This window comes from Gymnoscopelus microlampas (genome assembly GCF_963454915.1).
Source record: "Gymnoscopelus microlampas genome assembly, chromosome: 14".
Lineage (NCBI taxonomy): Eukaryota > Metazoa > Chordata > Actinopteri > Myctophiformes > Myctophidae > Gymnoscopelus > Gymnoscopelus microlampas.
Genome location: NC_139951.1, coordinates 6,703,067 through 6,719,794, shown reverse-complemented (window position 1 = coordinate 6,719,794; position 16,728 = coordinate 6,703,067). Strand labels below are relative to the sequence as shown.

Below are 16,728 nucleotides of genomic sequence, written 5' to 3'. Positions count from 1 at the left end.
CTCCTTCTTCAGCTCCTCAGCCATCATGGCAGCCTGGAAAGTCATGTTTGCATTATATTGTATGTTAATATTAAGCATGACATGAGGATATCTAATAGATAAGGATAGGGCATCCTAACTTACATCAGTGATGGCTTTCTTGGCCTTCTCCTCAGCATTCCTTGCTTCTTGAACACTGTCGTCCACTTCACCTTGGACCTGAATCAAGTCAGCCTCAAGCTTCTTCTTGGTGTTCAAAAGGCTTGTGTTCTAACATAAAGATTCAGTTAAACAATGTAAGTAAGCATGATGTAAAAAAACTAAAAAAACATTCTGAATATTTAAAGTTTTTTATTGACTTGCGTACCTGAGAGTGCAACAGTCCAGCGCGCTCACTAGCATCTACTAGTTCTTGCTCAGCCACTTTGCGGCCTCTCTCTGTCTGTTCCAGAGCCACTCTCAACTCCTCGATCTCAGCAACCATGAGGCCATTCCTACGCTCCACCATGGCACCTTGCTCCTTCACATCTTCTGCACCTCTGACAGCATCGTCAAGGTGCAGTTGCGCATCCTAAAATAAATCACATTTGAGGTGGTCACGTTAGGAGAAATATCAGAATGAGACTTGTTCAGTGCAGTTCCATTGTTTGAATATGTGTCTAACTATTGCACCTTAAACTGTCCCTGGACGTTCCTCAGCTGCTTCTGGGCCTCAGCAGCCTGGCGGTTGGCGTGGCTCAGCTGAACCTCCATCTCGTTCAGGTCTCCCTCCATCTTCTTCTTGATTCTCAGGGCATCGTTTCTGCTCCTGACCTCAGAGTCCAGAGTGCCCTGCATGGAGTCAATCACCCTCTGGCTGTTCCTCTTGATCTGTTCCATCTCTTCATCCTTCTCTGCCAGCTTCCTGTCGACCTCACCCTTGATCTGGTTGAGCTCCAGCTGCACACGAAGAATCTTGGATTCCTCGTGCTCCAGAGTACCCTATAATGTAGGGATCCAAATCTAACATCATCTACACTGTTTGAATATAAAACGTATTGAAAGAAATCTAGGATATAGACAAGACATAGTTCATCTAGAAACAAAACGTTTTACCTCAGCTTCCTCCAGGGCTGTCTGGATCTCGGTCTTTTCTGTCTCCACCTGTTTCTTGGATTTCTCCAGCTCATGGATGCTCTTTCCAGTCTCACCAATCTGTTCAGTCAGGTCTGAGATCTCCTCTGCAGTTTATTGAAAATAATGAATGAGGAACGTTCCAATCAGCAACTATTTTGTATTTGCATTTGAATAAAGTTGTAGCCTGATCCACAACTGATCTTGAACATTTAATGATGTTTTTTTTTCCTCACTGTTATTAAAAGTGATGTAGAGAAAGACTCACGTTGCAGGTTCTTATTCTCACGCTTCATGGTCTCCAGTTGGTCCAGAGACTCCTCGTAGGAGTTCTTCATCTTAAACAACTCAGTGCTGAGAGAACGAGCCTCTTTCTGAGCTCCTTCCAGTTCTGCCTGACCCTCTTCATGCTTCTGCTTCCATTCTGCCAAGACCTGCACAGCATTTGTAATGAAATGTGTCACCACCATTTTAGTTAATTCTGATGGTCAAATTTGACCCCGTAGAGAAGTGTGGCTCAATTCCCCCCAAATTGTCAATATTCAATGTTTACATGTTTGAGAGTGAGAGAAACTTGTCCTCAATTAGCATTTGCTATTAAGAGTAAAATATAGTTTGGGTTTATGAAAAATAAATTACTTTTTACCTTCTATGGTATACAGGTCAATTTTGACCCTTAAAACCACAGATGTCACTAGTTTTAAATAATTAAAACACGTTTTTTTGTTCTTTTTGGGAAGTGTGTTCTATATTAGTCTATTATAGCTAGATAACATTATTATCCATTGTCTTCATTATAGGAAATGTAATGAGTGAATTTTAACATTTTTTTAATTGAAAGCGAGATATATTGAAAGATGAAACCCTAACCCTAACCCAAAATAATATTTTAAAAAGTGTTTGCATGGATATGAATGCAAAACAAGTCAGATATGAGGTGGGAGAAAAAAAATAATGAAAATAATTATTTTTTGTTTTGGGCTGAGTTCAATCATGTGTCAAATTTCAACCGCTAACACCAAAAGTGTATGCAGGTTTCTAACACAATGCAAGGGTTAAGGACCTGCACAGCATTTGTAATGAAATGTGTAATTTACCCCAATTTAAGGACCGGCACAGCATTTATAATGAAATGTGTCATTTACCACACTTTAAGGACCTGCACAGCATGTATAATGAAATGTGTCATTTACCCTACTTTAACTGCCAGAGTGTATACACTCTGCCACTCACCCACTGCCAGAGACTTTGCGATTTTCTTAATTTTTCAAGTAGTCACAGAATATTTATATCCATTATTATCGATCCCCTGATGGTTGCTAATCACTGAGGGTTGCACTGTGTGTCAACGAGGTCATCGCGACCTCGTTGACATTAATTGTCCGCCTTTGAAAATAGCATGTCTGGACCAAAAATATATAGTACAAAAAAAAGTGCTCAGGAGCCGAGATACAGCATTTTTAAGTAATGAAAATGAATGGAAGTGAATGGAGCAGTACATTTTCGGATCGCGTTATCGCTGGTTCTGAGTGAAAAAACAAAAAAAAAAATAATAATGATTTTGTTTCAAAATAATGAGTGTCAAAGCACCTTATCGAAGTTCCTCTGTTTCTTGTCAAGGTTGGCAGCCAGACCATTGGCCCTCTCCACATCAATCATGAGGTCTTCCACTTCACCCTGGAGTCTCTGTTTGGTTTTCTCCAGAGAGGCGCACTTGGAATTCACAGCCTCGATTTGCTCTTCAGCCTCCTGAAGACGCTGGGCTAGCTTCTTCCTGTTGATCAGTGTTGAATGGAATCAAATTAATGTGGGCAATATTTTGCATAGTGAGTGGTGCCTGACAGTGTAAAACATTGGTTCTCAAAGCGGGTTCCGGGAACCCCCAGCAGGAGTCCTTGGGGGGTCCCCAGCAAAAGTAGTTAATGTAGCACCAAAATCATTTCACCACGTTATCCATTTATATGTTGGCTATTTAAAAACAGTAGATCCACAAGCTCACAGCATGCCACATTGCGAGCTTGTACATCTGCTATTCTCATGGAAAATATTTGGAAAATTTGAAATAATTTGGAATTTGTTTTAATGTTGTTTCTCTTCTGGGGGTCCCTGGCACAAAATTGGCCAAATATATGTATCAATTAGGGGGTCCTTGAGACCAAAACATTTGAGAAACACTGGTTTAAAACACTGATGACTTACTTAGCTTCCTCCAGCTCCTCAGTGCGTTGGACAGCATCAGTCTCATACTTGCTCCTCCACTGACACACCTCAGCGTTGGCCTTGGACATTCCACGCTGCAGCTCTGCCTTGGCTTCCTGTTCCTCCTCAAACTGCTCCCTCAGAAGGTCACAGTCATGGCGAGCTGATTGCACAGCATGAGCAAGGGCATTCTTTGCCTGTCAATAGAAAATGGACAAAATAATATTGTGAATAATTAATACTAGGCCAAAAAAAAAATGGGGGGAAATCTGTTCCTCACCTTAACCTCCTCTTCATTGAGTCTCTTCAACTCCTCAATCTGCTGAGTGAAGGCCTGCTTGCCTCTGGTGAGCTGTGAGACCATAGCTTCTTTCTCCTCCAATTGACGACCAAACTCACCTAATTAGAAATTGTAATATTCGTTTCAGACATAAGGGGGGAAAAAATCAGTCAGAAAAAAGTCCAAGGATAACTGTCGATCAAAGCATAATCTCTAATTATGGTCAATTTGCCATGTTCGATAAAGTAGACTTTAAGATGAACATTTACCGTTCTCTGTCAACAGTCTTGCTCTCTGAGCTCCAACATCATTGATCTGGCGAACGTTCTCATCACTCTTGGCCTTAATTTCACTAAGTTGATCCTCAAGGGTGCGGCACATCTTCTCAAGATTTCCCTGTAAATTAAAATTGGACATATTCAATCATCCTTTTTTTCTGATTGGTTCATTGCTTTGATTTGAACAGTAAAGCCACTCGATGCAGACTATCCTTCAGTCCTCCTGTTTATAACTGGAGATGGTTTCCTTACTCATCACTGGGTTGGCCACCATTAGCTATGAGGATATCTGTTATCTTGTAATTTATTTTGTTTAATGTTAAGCTACGTTTACTGTATCAGGGCGTCATTGGAAAAGAGAGCTTGCCCACAATTGACCTTTCTGAATAAATAAAGGTAAAATTAAAATGAAAAAAAGCGTTATCTCAATAATTATATTATAAACAGGCATTCCATCATACCTTTGCCTTAGCAACAGCCTCCATGTTGCTGGACAGGTCATCGATCTCCATCTTGTATTCACTCTTCTCCTTCTCCAGTTTCTGCTTGACTCTCTGGAGGTTGTCGATCTGTTCACCGAGTTCAGCCACACTGTCAGCCTGTTTCTTACGGAGAGCAGAGGCAGTGGCTTCATGCTGCAGGGTGGACTCTTCAAGGTCACGACGCAGCTTCTGGAACTCAGCCTCACGCTTCTTATTCATCTCAATCTGAGCAGCAGTGGCTCCTCCAGCCTCCTCAAGCCTCTCACTGATCTCCTCAAGTTCCCTGGAGAGATCAGCTCTCTGCTTCTCCACCTTGGCACGAGCGGCACGCTCCGCCTCGATCTCTTCTTCCAGTTCTTCAATACGAGCCTTTGAAATTAATGATGTTAGATTAACGTCTGAAAGTAATAATTCACTCTTACTTATTGTCTCCGCCAGGCCGAAAGGCATGTCGAGAGTATGTTTTGCACCCTGTCCGTCCGTGTGTCCGTGTGTCTGTTTGTGAACAGCTAATCTCCCGCACGGTTGGCCCGAAACTTTGCACACACACTCCCTGGATGCCAAAGCCGAAACTCTGTCCCGAATTTTTCAGATTGGCCTGTTATAGCGCCACCAGGAGATCGCTTTTTGCAAAACACATTTGTTGACAGTACTCTTACAGATTTTGTCCAAACATCACGCAACTCGGTACACAGTATAGTCATTAAACAACATGGGTCTTTCACATTTTTCATATTCCATTCTGATTGGCTAAAAATGGCTTCCAATCTTTGCCGTGAAATTTTGGATGCATATCCCCACTATGCCGAGGAAGAAATGCAGCTTGAATTTTTTCAAATCAGCCTCATGGTGGCGCTATAACAGGCCGATTCGCGTTTTTACCTATAACTGCACCGATCTGTGTAAAACTTTGTATATGCACTCCCTAGAAGTCAAGGAAAAACCTTCGCCCTGCATTTCACATCTGCGCCACCAGGAGGACAACTATGTAAAACTATTTTTTTTAAATTACTACTTCCAATTTTATCCAAATTTCACCCAAATCGGTACACATGATCTCTATAGTCATGTGATCAAGACGGATCTGTTTGATTTATCATATTCCATCCTGATTGGCTAAGATTCACATCCAAAGTTGGCAGTAGTGCATTGTTTTGAACAAAATTACGCAAATCTAGCCTGATTATCAGACTGAAGCTGCGTGGAGCTTCAGTCTGACATTGGCTCCAGTGTAGACGATTACAAGGGGGAGGGGATTAGAATTTCCCTAAACCAATCCTAAGGGATCCCCACCCCCACCTCCGACTCTCATTGGACAATACATTTTGTACCGGAGAAAACCTAGGTTCACATTTACAACACCAGACCAGGCAGTCCACTCAGAGAGTGGGCGGGGTCTATGGTATGGAATCAGGTTAATGCAAAACATGAACGCAGCGTTCGATTGCGGTCAAACATTTCACGCACATTAACACTATGTTGAGGAACAAATAACACCCTTTTAACATTGGCCTGTTATAGCGCCACCAGCAGTTCTAATTTAGCAAAACACATTTTGGAACAAAATCCCTCAAATCATTAATGCAATGTACGATTGCTGTGTAAGGCCTAAGAAGAAATGGCACCCTTTTCATAGTGGCCTAATATAGCGCCAACAGGAGGCCACAATAATCTACCTGACCTGGCGGAGACCTGTGCTCCGAGGAGCACTTTCTCTAGTTATTCAACCCGAAAATACCTGGAGTTCTTTGATCTTCTTCTGTAGCTGAGCCCCCAAAGATTGTTCATCCTCAATCTTACTCAGAAGCTGGCTTACTTCAAAGTCCTTCCTGTGGAACACAGCACATCATATTTTAGTGTCATTCTGCAAGTGGTTTCTCTCCATGACATTTCATATTGTTGGTCCACATTACTTCTTTATCTTCTCGTCAGACTGCTGCTTGTCATTTTCCAGGTCCATTATGGATTCCTGGGCCAGTTTCAGATCACCCTCCAGCTTTCTCTTGGTTCTCTCCAGGTCCATGCGGAGCTTCTTCTCTTGCTCCAGAGAACCCTCCAGCTGCACAATGATAAATGATGCGTACGTCATCATTCAGTGAAACAATAAACATAATGTGTTCCAAACATCCAATTGCTTTGGTAAAACTCACATCGTCAACTTGCTGCTCCAGCTTGGTCTTGGCCTTGGTCAGAGTGTTGACTTTGTCTTCCTCTGCCTGCAGGTCATCCAGGGTCTGCTGATGTGCCTCTTGGAGGGCCTTTTTCTCCTTGGTCAGCTTAGCAAGTCCCTCATCCTGAGAGGCCATCTCCTCGGTCAGGTTCTTCACCTAAATGAACCCAACATAGACAGTGTTAATACGTCCTTCATCCTGAGAGGCCATCTCCTCGGTCAGGTTCTTCACCTGATATAAGCAGAACAGAATTTGTTGTCATGGAATAGATCATAATTGCACTTGGTCTCTGTCGGGTGGAAACCTCACGTGTCCAAAACACTTACTTGTCAGGATTCACATCCAAAATGAACGAAAGTAGGAGATTCGTTCCAGACAGCAACGACTACTAACTTGATAAAACCCCAGAGAGTGTATAATCTATACCTTGTTTTCAGTGGCGTGCTTCTCCTTCTCCACTTTGGCCAAGGTGAGCTCCAGGTCATCAATGTCCTTCTTGAGCTCAGAGCATTCATCCTCCAGCTTCCTCTTCTTGGCGGTCAGTTCTGCATTGATCTCCTCCTCGTCCTCCAGTCTCTCAGTCGTCTCTTTGAGCTTTGCCTCCAACTGGATCTTACTTTTAATAAGACCCTCACATCTCTCCTCAGCATCATTCAATGCTTCATCTCCCTTTTGGTCAATGAAAAAGAAAAACACAAGCATGTCAGCATTTTGTTCTGTTCAAGATGTACTTTTGCAGTCAGTTGCCTGTTGAGGGGTACAGACTCTTAGGGATCATAGTTTGAGAAAGCACAGGTTTGTGATCTGAGGGAGGGAATTGTAAAATGTCCAGTGTAGCCTACTTACTGATGATGCTGCCAGCACAAGGTTATTTCTCTCCTGTATCAGAGCCACCAGCTTCTCCTCTAGTTCCTTCTTCTTGGCCAGGGCAGTAGACAGGTCAGTCGTCATCTTCTCGTAGTTCTCCTTCATGGCAGCCAGTTCCTTCTCTGTCTCAGCGCTCTGCAGAAGAGGCTTGATCTTGTAGTAGACCTTCATCCATGGCCAGTGTTTCACAGCGACGAACGAGCGGAGGTTGAATTGGATGGTGTAAGCGGCCTCTCTGTGGAAAAGTGTGTCATGATTTTGGACAGTGATGGAAGAAGTATATGCTTTTATTATAGTGATTTGACACTATAACAATTGAATTGGAAAGTAAGTGTATTTACAAATGATACTAAATATTGAATAAATTATGTTTTCAAAGTACCTGAGAGCGGTCATCTTAACAAACTCCTTCCTCATGAGGTAAGCTCGTGCGAGAGCCTGAGTCATTGTGACCAGAGCAAACAGCTTTTCATCTCGCATCTCCTCCAGCGTACCCAGCAGACCAGCTTTGAAGAACACCTGAACACAATGTTACAAACACTGTAACTAAACAACTGTAAAATCAACTTTTAGTCCTCTCTTGATCATTTTAAACCAGGTTCACAGTGTGTTTACCTTGGTGTGTCCAAACTTGTACTCATCAGTGGGCACGTCAATGGACCCAAGCAGCTTCTCAGAGGCTTTCTTGTTGTCCATGAACGCGCCATCGGGACATGCGCTGGCATTCAGTACTTTGTACCTGTTTTGCAGAAGTTCATGGTCATTTTGAGTGCCTCCCGTCAAGGGGTTTGGAACTAAAAGCTGATGGAAAAAGGAATGAATACCTCTGCTTGAAGTCAGCATATGGGATTCTGCTTGGGAAGCCCTTTCTGCAGATTCTGATGCCCTCCAGCACACCGTTACACCTTAGCTGATGGATGACCAAGAAATTCTCCATCAGGCCTGTAAAGAGGTTGCTCCATTATTATTAGGACAAAATAGTTCCACACTGGCCAAAGTGTCATTAAATGACCACCTCACAATCATTGTTTACATTTGTATTTTCTGTGTTTACCTGGAGTCTTGGACTCGTTGGGAATCAGGCAACGCACAAAGTGAGGATGAGTGCTCCTCAAGTTGGTCATCAGCATCCCCAAGTTCGCCTATTGAGACATAAAAGAGCCAAGTAGGCTTATAGTAAAACGTTCTCCTTTAGATAGCCTACTAGTTACTTTACAGATTTAGGTTGTCCTAAAACATACATTAACCACTTAAGCCCTATGTTATACTTCTGCCATTCAAAGATAGCTGATCTACAAGATCACAACTGGTACAGAAATTGTTTAATTCCAACATGAAAAGACATGCCTATTTCTTATTTGGATATAATGTTGTTAATGATAATATCTAATTCTTACAGGAATATAATGTTGATAATAATGAATAAATATTCTTACCCTGAAAGCACTAGACACAGTCTGCATGGAACCACCCTTCTTCTTGCCTCCCTTCTTTGTGTTATCTGTTTATATTTGTTAGAAACATTAAATCAAAGCAAAGTTTATTTGTACAGCCAATTTTCAACGACCAAGGTCGAACTAAAGTCCTTGACAAGAACGAATAAAAAAAAACGTCACACAATGTCCATGATAAAAGGGAAACGAGAGGAATGTATAGAGGGTACAAGAGCTTGAGAGCGCAGGTACATGTGGGCAGGCAGAGAAAGGGGCTGAGGGAGGGTTCTGTCACAGTTACAGACTTTGCCTGTCTTGTCTAGGTCTTGTATTTCTATGTGTTTTAGTTTCTTGGTTCTATGTCCATGTCTCCACAAGCTGTATCTCATGTGTAATCAGTCCTCATGTGTATATTAGTCTTGTTCCTCAGTCAGTCCTTGTCGAGTCATTGTTTGGTGTCACAGAGATTAATGAACATACCTTCAGGCTCAGGTGGGGGATAGAACACAGCCAGCAGTTTAACTGAAGACTTCTGGAACAGCCCAATGACAGAGTCGTTCAGGGGGTCCTTGTTCTTCTCAAGCCAGCCTGTGATGCTGTAGTCCACAGTTCCAGCATAGTGGACCAGGGAGAAGTGGGCCTCACCCTTGCCTTTGGCAGGCTTGGGCTTCTCAAAGGCCTTGTTCTTCCCCAGATGCTGGTCAATCAACTTTTCGGCGAAAGATTTGTCCGAAGACTTTGGGAACATGCACTGCTCTTCAAGGATGGAGAAGATGCCCAAGGGCTTTGTAAAGGAGACAAAAGGGAAAATTACAAAAACAATATTAACATCCATTAACGGACAAAATAATTGTATACCTTCTCAATTAGCTCAATGCAGACAGCCAAGTGACAATATACAATAATATAATAATAATAATAATAATAATAATAATAAGGGTAATAATAATAGTAATAATAATAATAATAATAGTAGTAGTATACTTTCTCAATGAGCTCAATGCAGACAGCCAGGTCCATGATAATATATAATAATATAATATAATAATAATAGTATACCCTCTCAATGAGCGCAATGCAGACAGCCAAGTCCATGTACATACCTTCTCAATGAGCTCAATGCAGATAGCCAGGTCCATGCCGAAGTCAATGAGATCCCAGGGGATGCCTTCTTTTTTGTACTCTTCTTGTTCCAGAACAAACATGGTGTGGTTGAAAAACTGTTGCAGTTTCTCATTGGTGAAGTTGATGCACAGCTGCTCCAGGGTGTTGAACTGTAAGTGGAAATATCATTAGCCCAATCTCACAATTACACAAAATGTGTAATTGTGACAAAAATAATTAGTCTCCCACTTAAAAAAACTCCATGCTTACATCAAAGATTTCAAAACCAGCGATGTCCAGCACACCAATGTAGAAGTTTCTCTGCTGCTTGGTATCCAGCATCTCGTTGATCCTAATGACCATCCAGAAGAACTCCTTCTCATAGAGGGACTTGGCCAAGGCACCGACTGAGTTCATTACCTAAGGACATAGGTAGGGGTGTGAATTACACAATTTACAATTAAGAATTCAGGCATTTAGCAGACGCTCTTAATCCAGAGCGATTTACAGTAAGCAAGGAAAACACCATCAAATCATCATGGCACATATCCTCCCACGTGTATGGACTAGTGCTATCTAAATGACATTATAGCCTTTGCATAAGCCTGCAAGGTCGTCAAGGCTAAAGCAACTGATACGGGCTAAGGTGAAGTCTGAAGAGGTGAGTCTTCAGATGTGAGATTACGGCAGAAGATTGGGAGTGAGTCTGCAGTTTTAACTGCAATGGGAGTCAGGGGCGGACTGGCCATTTTGCATACCGGGGCCGCTGGGCCAGTGCGCCGGTGGGCCACCCAAAAAAATATCTTTGCTCCCGTTTTAGGATTATTACGGTCATTTCCGGGCCGCGCGGCCCAATTATTAGTTACGTTAATGATTGGGCTGCTTCTCAGCTGTGGCGTAATTTACATAGGGTTGCTGGGTTAAAACAGTGAAACGCGCGCACAAAACGGCCCAGGGGGTGGTGGGCCGGTTTGGACCAAAATGACAGGGCTGAATTTTGGTCCCTGTCCGGCCCTGATGGGAGTTCGTTCCACAGTTTGGAAGCCAGAAGGGAGAAGAGTCTGTCCCGGGTGTTTTCGGGAAGGTTCTAACAGCTTCCCTGTGTTAGCTGATCTGAGTGGGGTTGCATGGTTGGATACACAATGTGTAGTGTAGTGTAGTGTTTCTTTTTAATAATGATATATAAGGTATAACGATACTGTTAAAATAATACATCAGAGGTGCATTGAACTGCACATGTTTCTGCAGAGTTGTATATTTTGTATGCTCTTCATATATTTAATAAATAAATAGAAATTCATTTGAATAATGTTGGAGGATCATTTTATCTACAAAAGCTGATTTAAGACACAACTCAAAAAGATAGAGTTCTTATGGTATGCTGTGTTGAGAATATAAGGTGTGTATGAAATCAGAACATGGAAATAATGTAATTTACTCACCTGTGGCACAGTTTGTCCCTTAGTGACATACTCATTTCCGACTTTCACTCTGGGGTAGCAATACGCCTTAAGCATCTCTGCTGAGTTTATACCCAACAGGTAGCCAATCTTGTCAGCCTCTGAAATGTTCATACAATTTGCAATTTACAATTTAAGTATTTAGCAGACGCTCTTAATCCAGAGAGCGGTAAAGGTAAACACGAGTTAATACGTCAAATGCATAGAGATAATGATCTAGGATCATAGGTAAACCAAATAACCAAATATCAGTCTAAACAGTATTATATATATATATATATATATATATATATATATATATATATATATATATATATATATATATATATATATATATCGTTTTTTATCCCACAATTTTTTTAACCCATTTTATTTACCCCGTGCCAATAGCCTAAGCTTTAATCCTCTGTGCTACTCTCCCTCTGCCAGCTTGGGGAGAGCCCCGAACTGAGCTCATGCTTCCTTCAATGCATGAGGAGTGAGCATGCTGCTTCTTATCACCTGACAGGGTGGAGTTTCCCCGGAAGGGTGTAGCGCGTGGAAAGAACATGTTTATTTACCATTGGGGACACAGGGAGAACATGCAAACTCCACACAGAAAGGCCCTTTCGCCAACCCCACCTAGGGTATGGGCACTGATGACGTGGAGGAGAGAACACGCCCCCAGCGCCCACAGTGGGAATCGAACCCAGGACCTTCTCGCTGTGAGGCGACAGCGCTACCGACTGCGCCGCCGTGCCACCGTAAACGGTAAAATATAAAAAAATAAAATAATGGAAATATATTGACAAAATATTTAGCTTAGTCCATTTAGAATAATAAGTAAATACAATACTTGTGACAAAGTATGCATTACTTTCATTCCTTAGTTGAAGATGCAGCTAACCCTCGATGTTAATGATACATAATAATAATAATAATAATAATAATAATAATAATAATAAAGATCAGCTCACCCTCCGTGCCGTCAGGTTCTGCCTGTTCTTCACGCTGCTTCTGTTTGAACTTCATGACACCATGATGCATCACTGCACCGGTGAACTTGTAGATCATCTGTTTTTCCTCACCGTTGAAGCCCAGGACGTCAATAGCATCCTGATGTCAATAAGCAGAGATGTATTCAAAAGATTGAGATTAAGCATTGATTAACAAACATCATTTAGAACTGTGTACAACTCAACAGTTAACAAACCAACATACAGTATAAGTGTATGGTATCTGCACATTTCTAAAGTGACAATTTAAGGACTTTTAAGACCTATACAATAAATAAGTTGAAATAAAACAAATAAGTAATCAACAAACTATACTATAGAAATTGTCAAACATTGGCCAAATTGTCGAATATTACATAAGAAAGAGTCAAAGAATGTGAAAACATGTAGATCGGCTATTTTCACAATATTTATCTGTGGAACCGAGTCAAACTAAATGTAATGCCTCAACTGCTACAATGCCAAGTGCTTGTCAGGATGGGGGAGGGGGGTCCCAAGTTCAAATAGGACTATTTTGGGGGGTCACAGCCTGAAAACTTTGAGAACCACTGCTTTATAAAATACATTTTGCAGAGCAACTGACTGCAGTCCACACTAGTGAGTATTAGAAAGAAACAAATATGTTCACTGACATCAGTAGCGTCCAGCTCCTCCTTGTCGTTAATGCTGGCCACAGTGATCTGTCCCATGCTGATCAACGGGAAGTCGTAGGGGTTGGAGGTGATCAGACACATTTCTTAAAAGGGATTAAAAAAGGGTTGTGTGATATCTTTTTATTCATTAATTTATGTTCTCACTACATCATCATCAGTATTTCCACTTACCAATAATCTCAGGTTTGTGGTTGGTCATCATCTGGAAAAAGATGTGGTAACCTCTCTCTGCAGGAAGCTGATAGGTCACTCTAGACTTCTCCAGCAGATCTATATGGGTTTTACATAACTCATACTAATGATAATAATAATTTAAAAAAATATATAATAATAATAGTAACTAGAAGGTCTCCGCCAGGTCAGGTAGGTTATTGTGGCCTCCTGGTAGCGCTATAATAGACCAATGTGAAAAGGGTGGCATTTCTTCCTCGGCCTACTGGGAATGTGCGTGCATTCATGATTTGAGGCATTTTGTTGCAAAAATGTGTTTTCTAAATTAAATCTGCTGGTGGCGCTATAACAGGGTAAGGTGAAAAGGGTGGCATTTATTCCTCGGCCTATTGGGAATATGCGTGCACATTTTCACAAAGCGCACGCTGCATTCACGATTTGAGACATTTTGTTCAAAATGTACCAATCCTGCAAACTTTGGAAGCCAACCTTAGCCAATCAGGATGGAATATGACATATCAGATAGATCCGTCTTGATCACATGACTACAGAGATAATGTGTACCGATTTGCGTGATGTTTGGATACAATCTATAAGAGTAATATCCAAAAATGGGTTTTGCACAAATCGGCCTCCTGGTGGCGCTATAACCGGCCCATGTGAAAGATTTGGGTCAGAGGTTCTGAATTGGCACCCAGGGAGTGTGTGCACAGTTTCGCAGCGACCGGGCCAACGGTGCCGGCGATTAGCCGCTCGCAGACGGTGGGACGGACGGACGGACGGACGGAGGGTAAAACATACTCTCTCGCCATGCCTTTCGGCCTGGCGGAGACAATAATAATGATAATAGACGCCTTAACAGACAACATCACGCTGGTTGCAAGCGTCATACTGCGCAAGCGTCAAACCCATTCTGCCAGGTCTCGCTAGGGCGTGCAGCACTAGTCAATACACAAGAGGGGGTTGGGGTGTGCTGAAACCAGCGCACCCGGAAATACAGGCTGAGAATTGATTGCATGAAGCAATCACCTGTGCATCCAGTCTCAATGTTGGTAAACAAATAATCAGTCTATAATTACAATTACAATTACAAATATTATAATGACAATAATAATCTATATGGGTTGTACATAACTCAAAATGTAATCCTCAAATTAACGCATATATAATTTATCATCCATGAACTTCATACTTACATGTCTCAATATCAGCACTGGCCAGTTTACCCGTTGTGCCGAAATGGATTCTGATGAATTTACCCTGTTTGATGATATACAACAATTAGTTGCATCTACACTGTGGAATTATTGCAGGTTTTCTCATAAAATGTCATTATTTATACTTACAAAGCGAGAGGAGTTGTCATTCCTCACAGTCTTGGCATTACCATAGGACTCCAGCAAGGGATTGGCTGCAATAATCTGATCCTCCAGTGACCCCTAGAATGTTTTAGACATCGCCCAATATACAATTTGTTCAGAATTATTTTAAAATTAGAAGTGCTATATTGCATATAAATGCTTTATGTTCAAAACATTTTTTTGTTAAAAATCTGTACAAATACCTTGATTTTACCGGCCGCTGCTTTTTCTCCACCAGAACTAGCTGTTGCAAAGTACTGGATGACACGCTTGGTGTTCACAGTCTTTCCAGCACCGGATTCTCCACTGGTTAGAAATGCATACATTCAGAGAAATACAGTTAGTGAATTTGTGTACAACTTTGCTTTTTTAATGCCTATTAGATGGGAAACTTACGTGATCAGGACAGACTGGTTCTCTTTATCTGTAGAAGGTAAAGCAAACTTTTAGTTCAATGGATACAGCTTAAAACCATTGTAGTTATATTTGTTTTTTACATTGTCCTGACTAGTACGTACCCATCAGCATGAACTGATAAGCGTTGTCAGAGACAGAGAAGATGTGGGGTGGAGCCTCAATACGCTTCTTGCCTCTGTAGGCATTTACAACCTCCTGGTCGTACACTGGGAGCCACTTGTAGGGGTTCACAGTTGCACAAAACAAGCCAGAGTAGGTCTGAAGGGGAGAAGAGAGAGAACATTAACATCATCCAACATAGCACTGACCATACCACATATCTGGGACAACGGATCACTAGAGCTGGGATTACAGTCACAAGTTGCAAGTGGCATCAACTAATGAGCAAGTTAACTTCAGAACCATGGGTTTGTTTGAATCTGTCATTCTATGGATTTCACTTGATGATATAACGTGTGCTCTGTATTTTTCTTTCTTTGCTATCGACAGGTGCAATACTGTACTGTTCTCAGCATGTAGAAAACCTTACATAGATCATCCATGCTGCATAACGCTCTTTGAGGTTATACAGGACAGTGGCTTCAGTGAGGTGGGTCATCATGGCCATATCCTCAATTTTGTCATACTTGGGAGGGTTCATAGGGGTGACATCAGCCTCAGGCACAGTTTTTTCCTAAAAATAAAACCACAACTTTAAAATGTCTTGCAATTACAGTTGTACTGTGTCACTATTTTATTTCAGATCCACTTCCACGTACCTCCTTCGTAATGAGCGTTTCCACGGTGACTTTGCCACCGTCCTTCTTTAGGATTTTACACTTGACGTACAGCTCCTTAACATCAGTCACAAATGCTGCAGATTTGGCATCAAATGGCGCACTTTGAGCTGCCATTCTCTCCTTCTCTGGCTTACGGAGGTAAATGGCGGCCGGGCCATACTGCTCCATCTCTGCGTCCGTACTCATGGTGGCGGCTTTCTGTAGACAGACAAATAGATGGTGTTGATGCCTTTGCTGACTTGAGATCTGAGCAGATACTTGTAGGACTATTCTTATGGTTATAGCTTATAGGTTTAAAGAAAAATTATGAACACTCACTTTTCCCCTCTACCAGTAGTGAAACCTTGTGTGCAACCCCTGTGAAAGCAACACATCATTTTTCGGACATTAACATGAGTTGAATGATTCAATACAATTTATATTCATGAATTAAATTAGATTATATGAATCCTAATTTTCATTTTTGCCACACATCACTGCATAAGTTCTTAATAGTTTCACATCTGAAAACAGTAATCCATTTCAATATTATTACATGCAATGAAATGAAATGCTGCTTGCCCCTTCAGTTCTTTTCGTTTGTGTGTTTGTTATTAGCTTATTCCTTATTCCTAATTTCACCACGGCAAGTTCTTTTTTGTCATTACAGCCATGTTTCTTGTCTTTTTTTGATGTAGTACCGAAGCAGTTCTAGATTTTCTTCTTCTTTCTAATACACTTTGATTCCATTGTATGAATTAATGTTACAGTCAGAGGTGGGCAGACTAGCCAAACTGTACTTAAGTAAAACATATTGCTACTTTAAAATAATAATAATAATAATTTTAACTCTACTCTAGTAGATGTAAAAGTACAAGCATTGCAAATTATTAACTATATAATCATAACATAATTGAAATGTCTAAAAAGAAATTAATGAACAAAAGGACATTCCAATCTGGCCCAAACCATATCATTATAAATTCAAGAACACACAATCAATCATT

At 41.3% G+C, this 16,728-nt stretch overlaps 1 pseudogene across 1 annotated transcript; it reads right to left on the bottom strand.

The window, feature by feature from the left end:
* Positions 1-767: 767 nt before the first annotated feature.
* LOC311060555 (myosin heavy chain, fast skeletal muscle-like) lies at positions 768-15,928 on the bottom strand (annotated as a pseudogene). The gene is made up of 32 exons: positions 15,722-15,928; positions 15,493-15,636; positions 15,065-15,221; positions 14,943-14,970; positions 14,750-14,852; positions 14,532-14,624; positions 14,382-14,445; positions 13,186-13,284; positions 12,994-13,097; positions 12,323-12,461; positions 11,349-11,467; positions 10,177-10,326; positions 9,906-10,076; positions 9,283-9,586; positions 8,806-8,870; positions 8,424-8,511; positions 8,194-8,311; positions 7,985-8,108; positions 7,752-7,888; positions 7,345-7,604; positions 6,929-7,167; positions 6,482-6,658; positions 6,245-6,390; positions 6,070-6,160; positions 4,311-4,700; positions 3,841-3,967; positions 3,572-3,690; positions 3,292-3,488; positions 2,683-2,866; positions 1,361-1,526; positions 1,075-1,199; positions 768-960 (listed from the first exon to the last, which is right to left on the bottom strand). The product of its transcript is annotated as a myosin heavy chain, fast skeletal muscle-like (transcript).
* Positions 15,929-16,728: the final 800 nt, after the last annotated feature.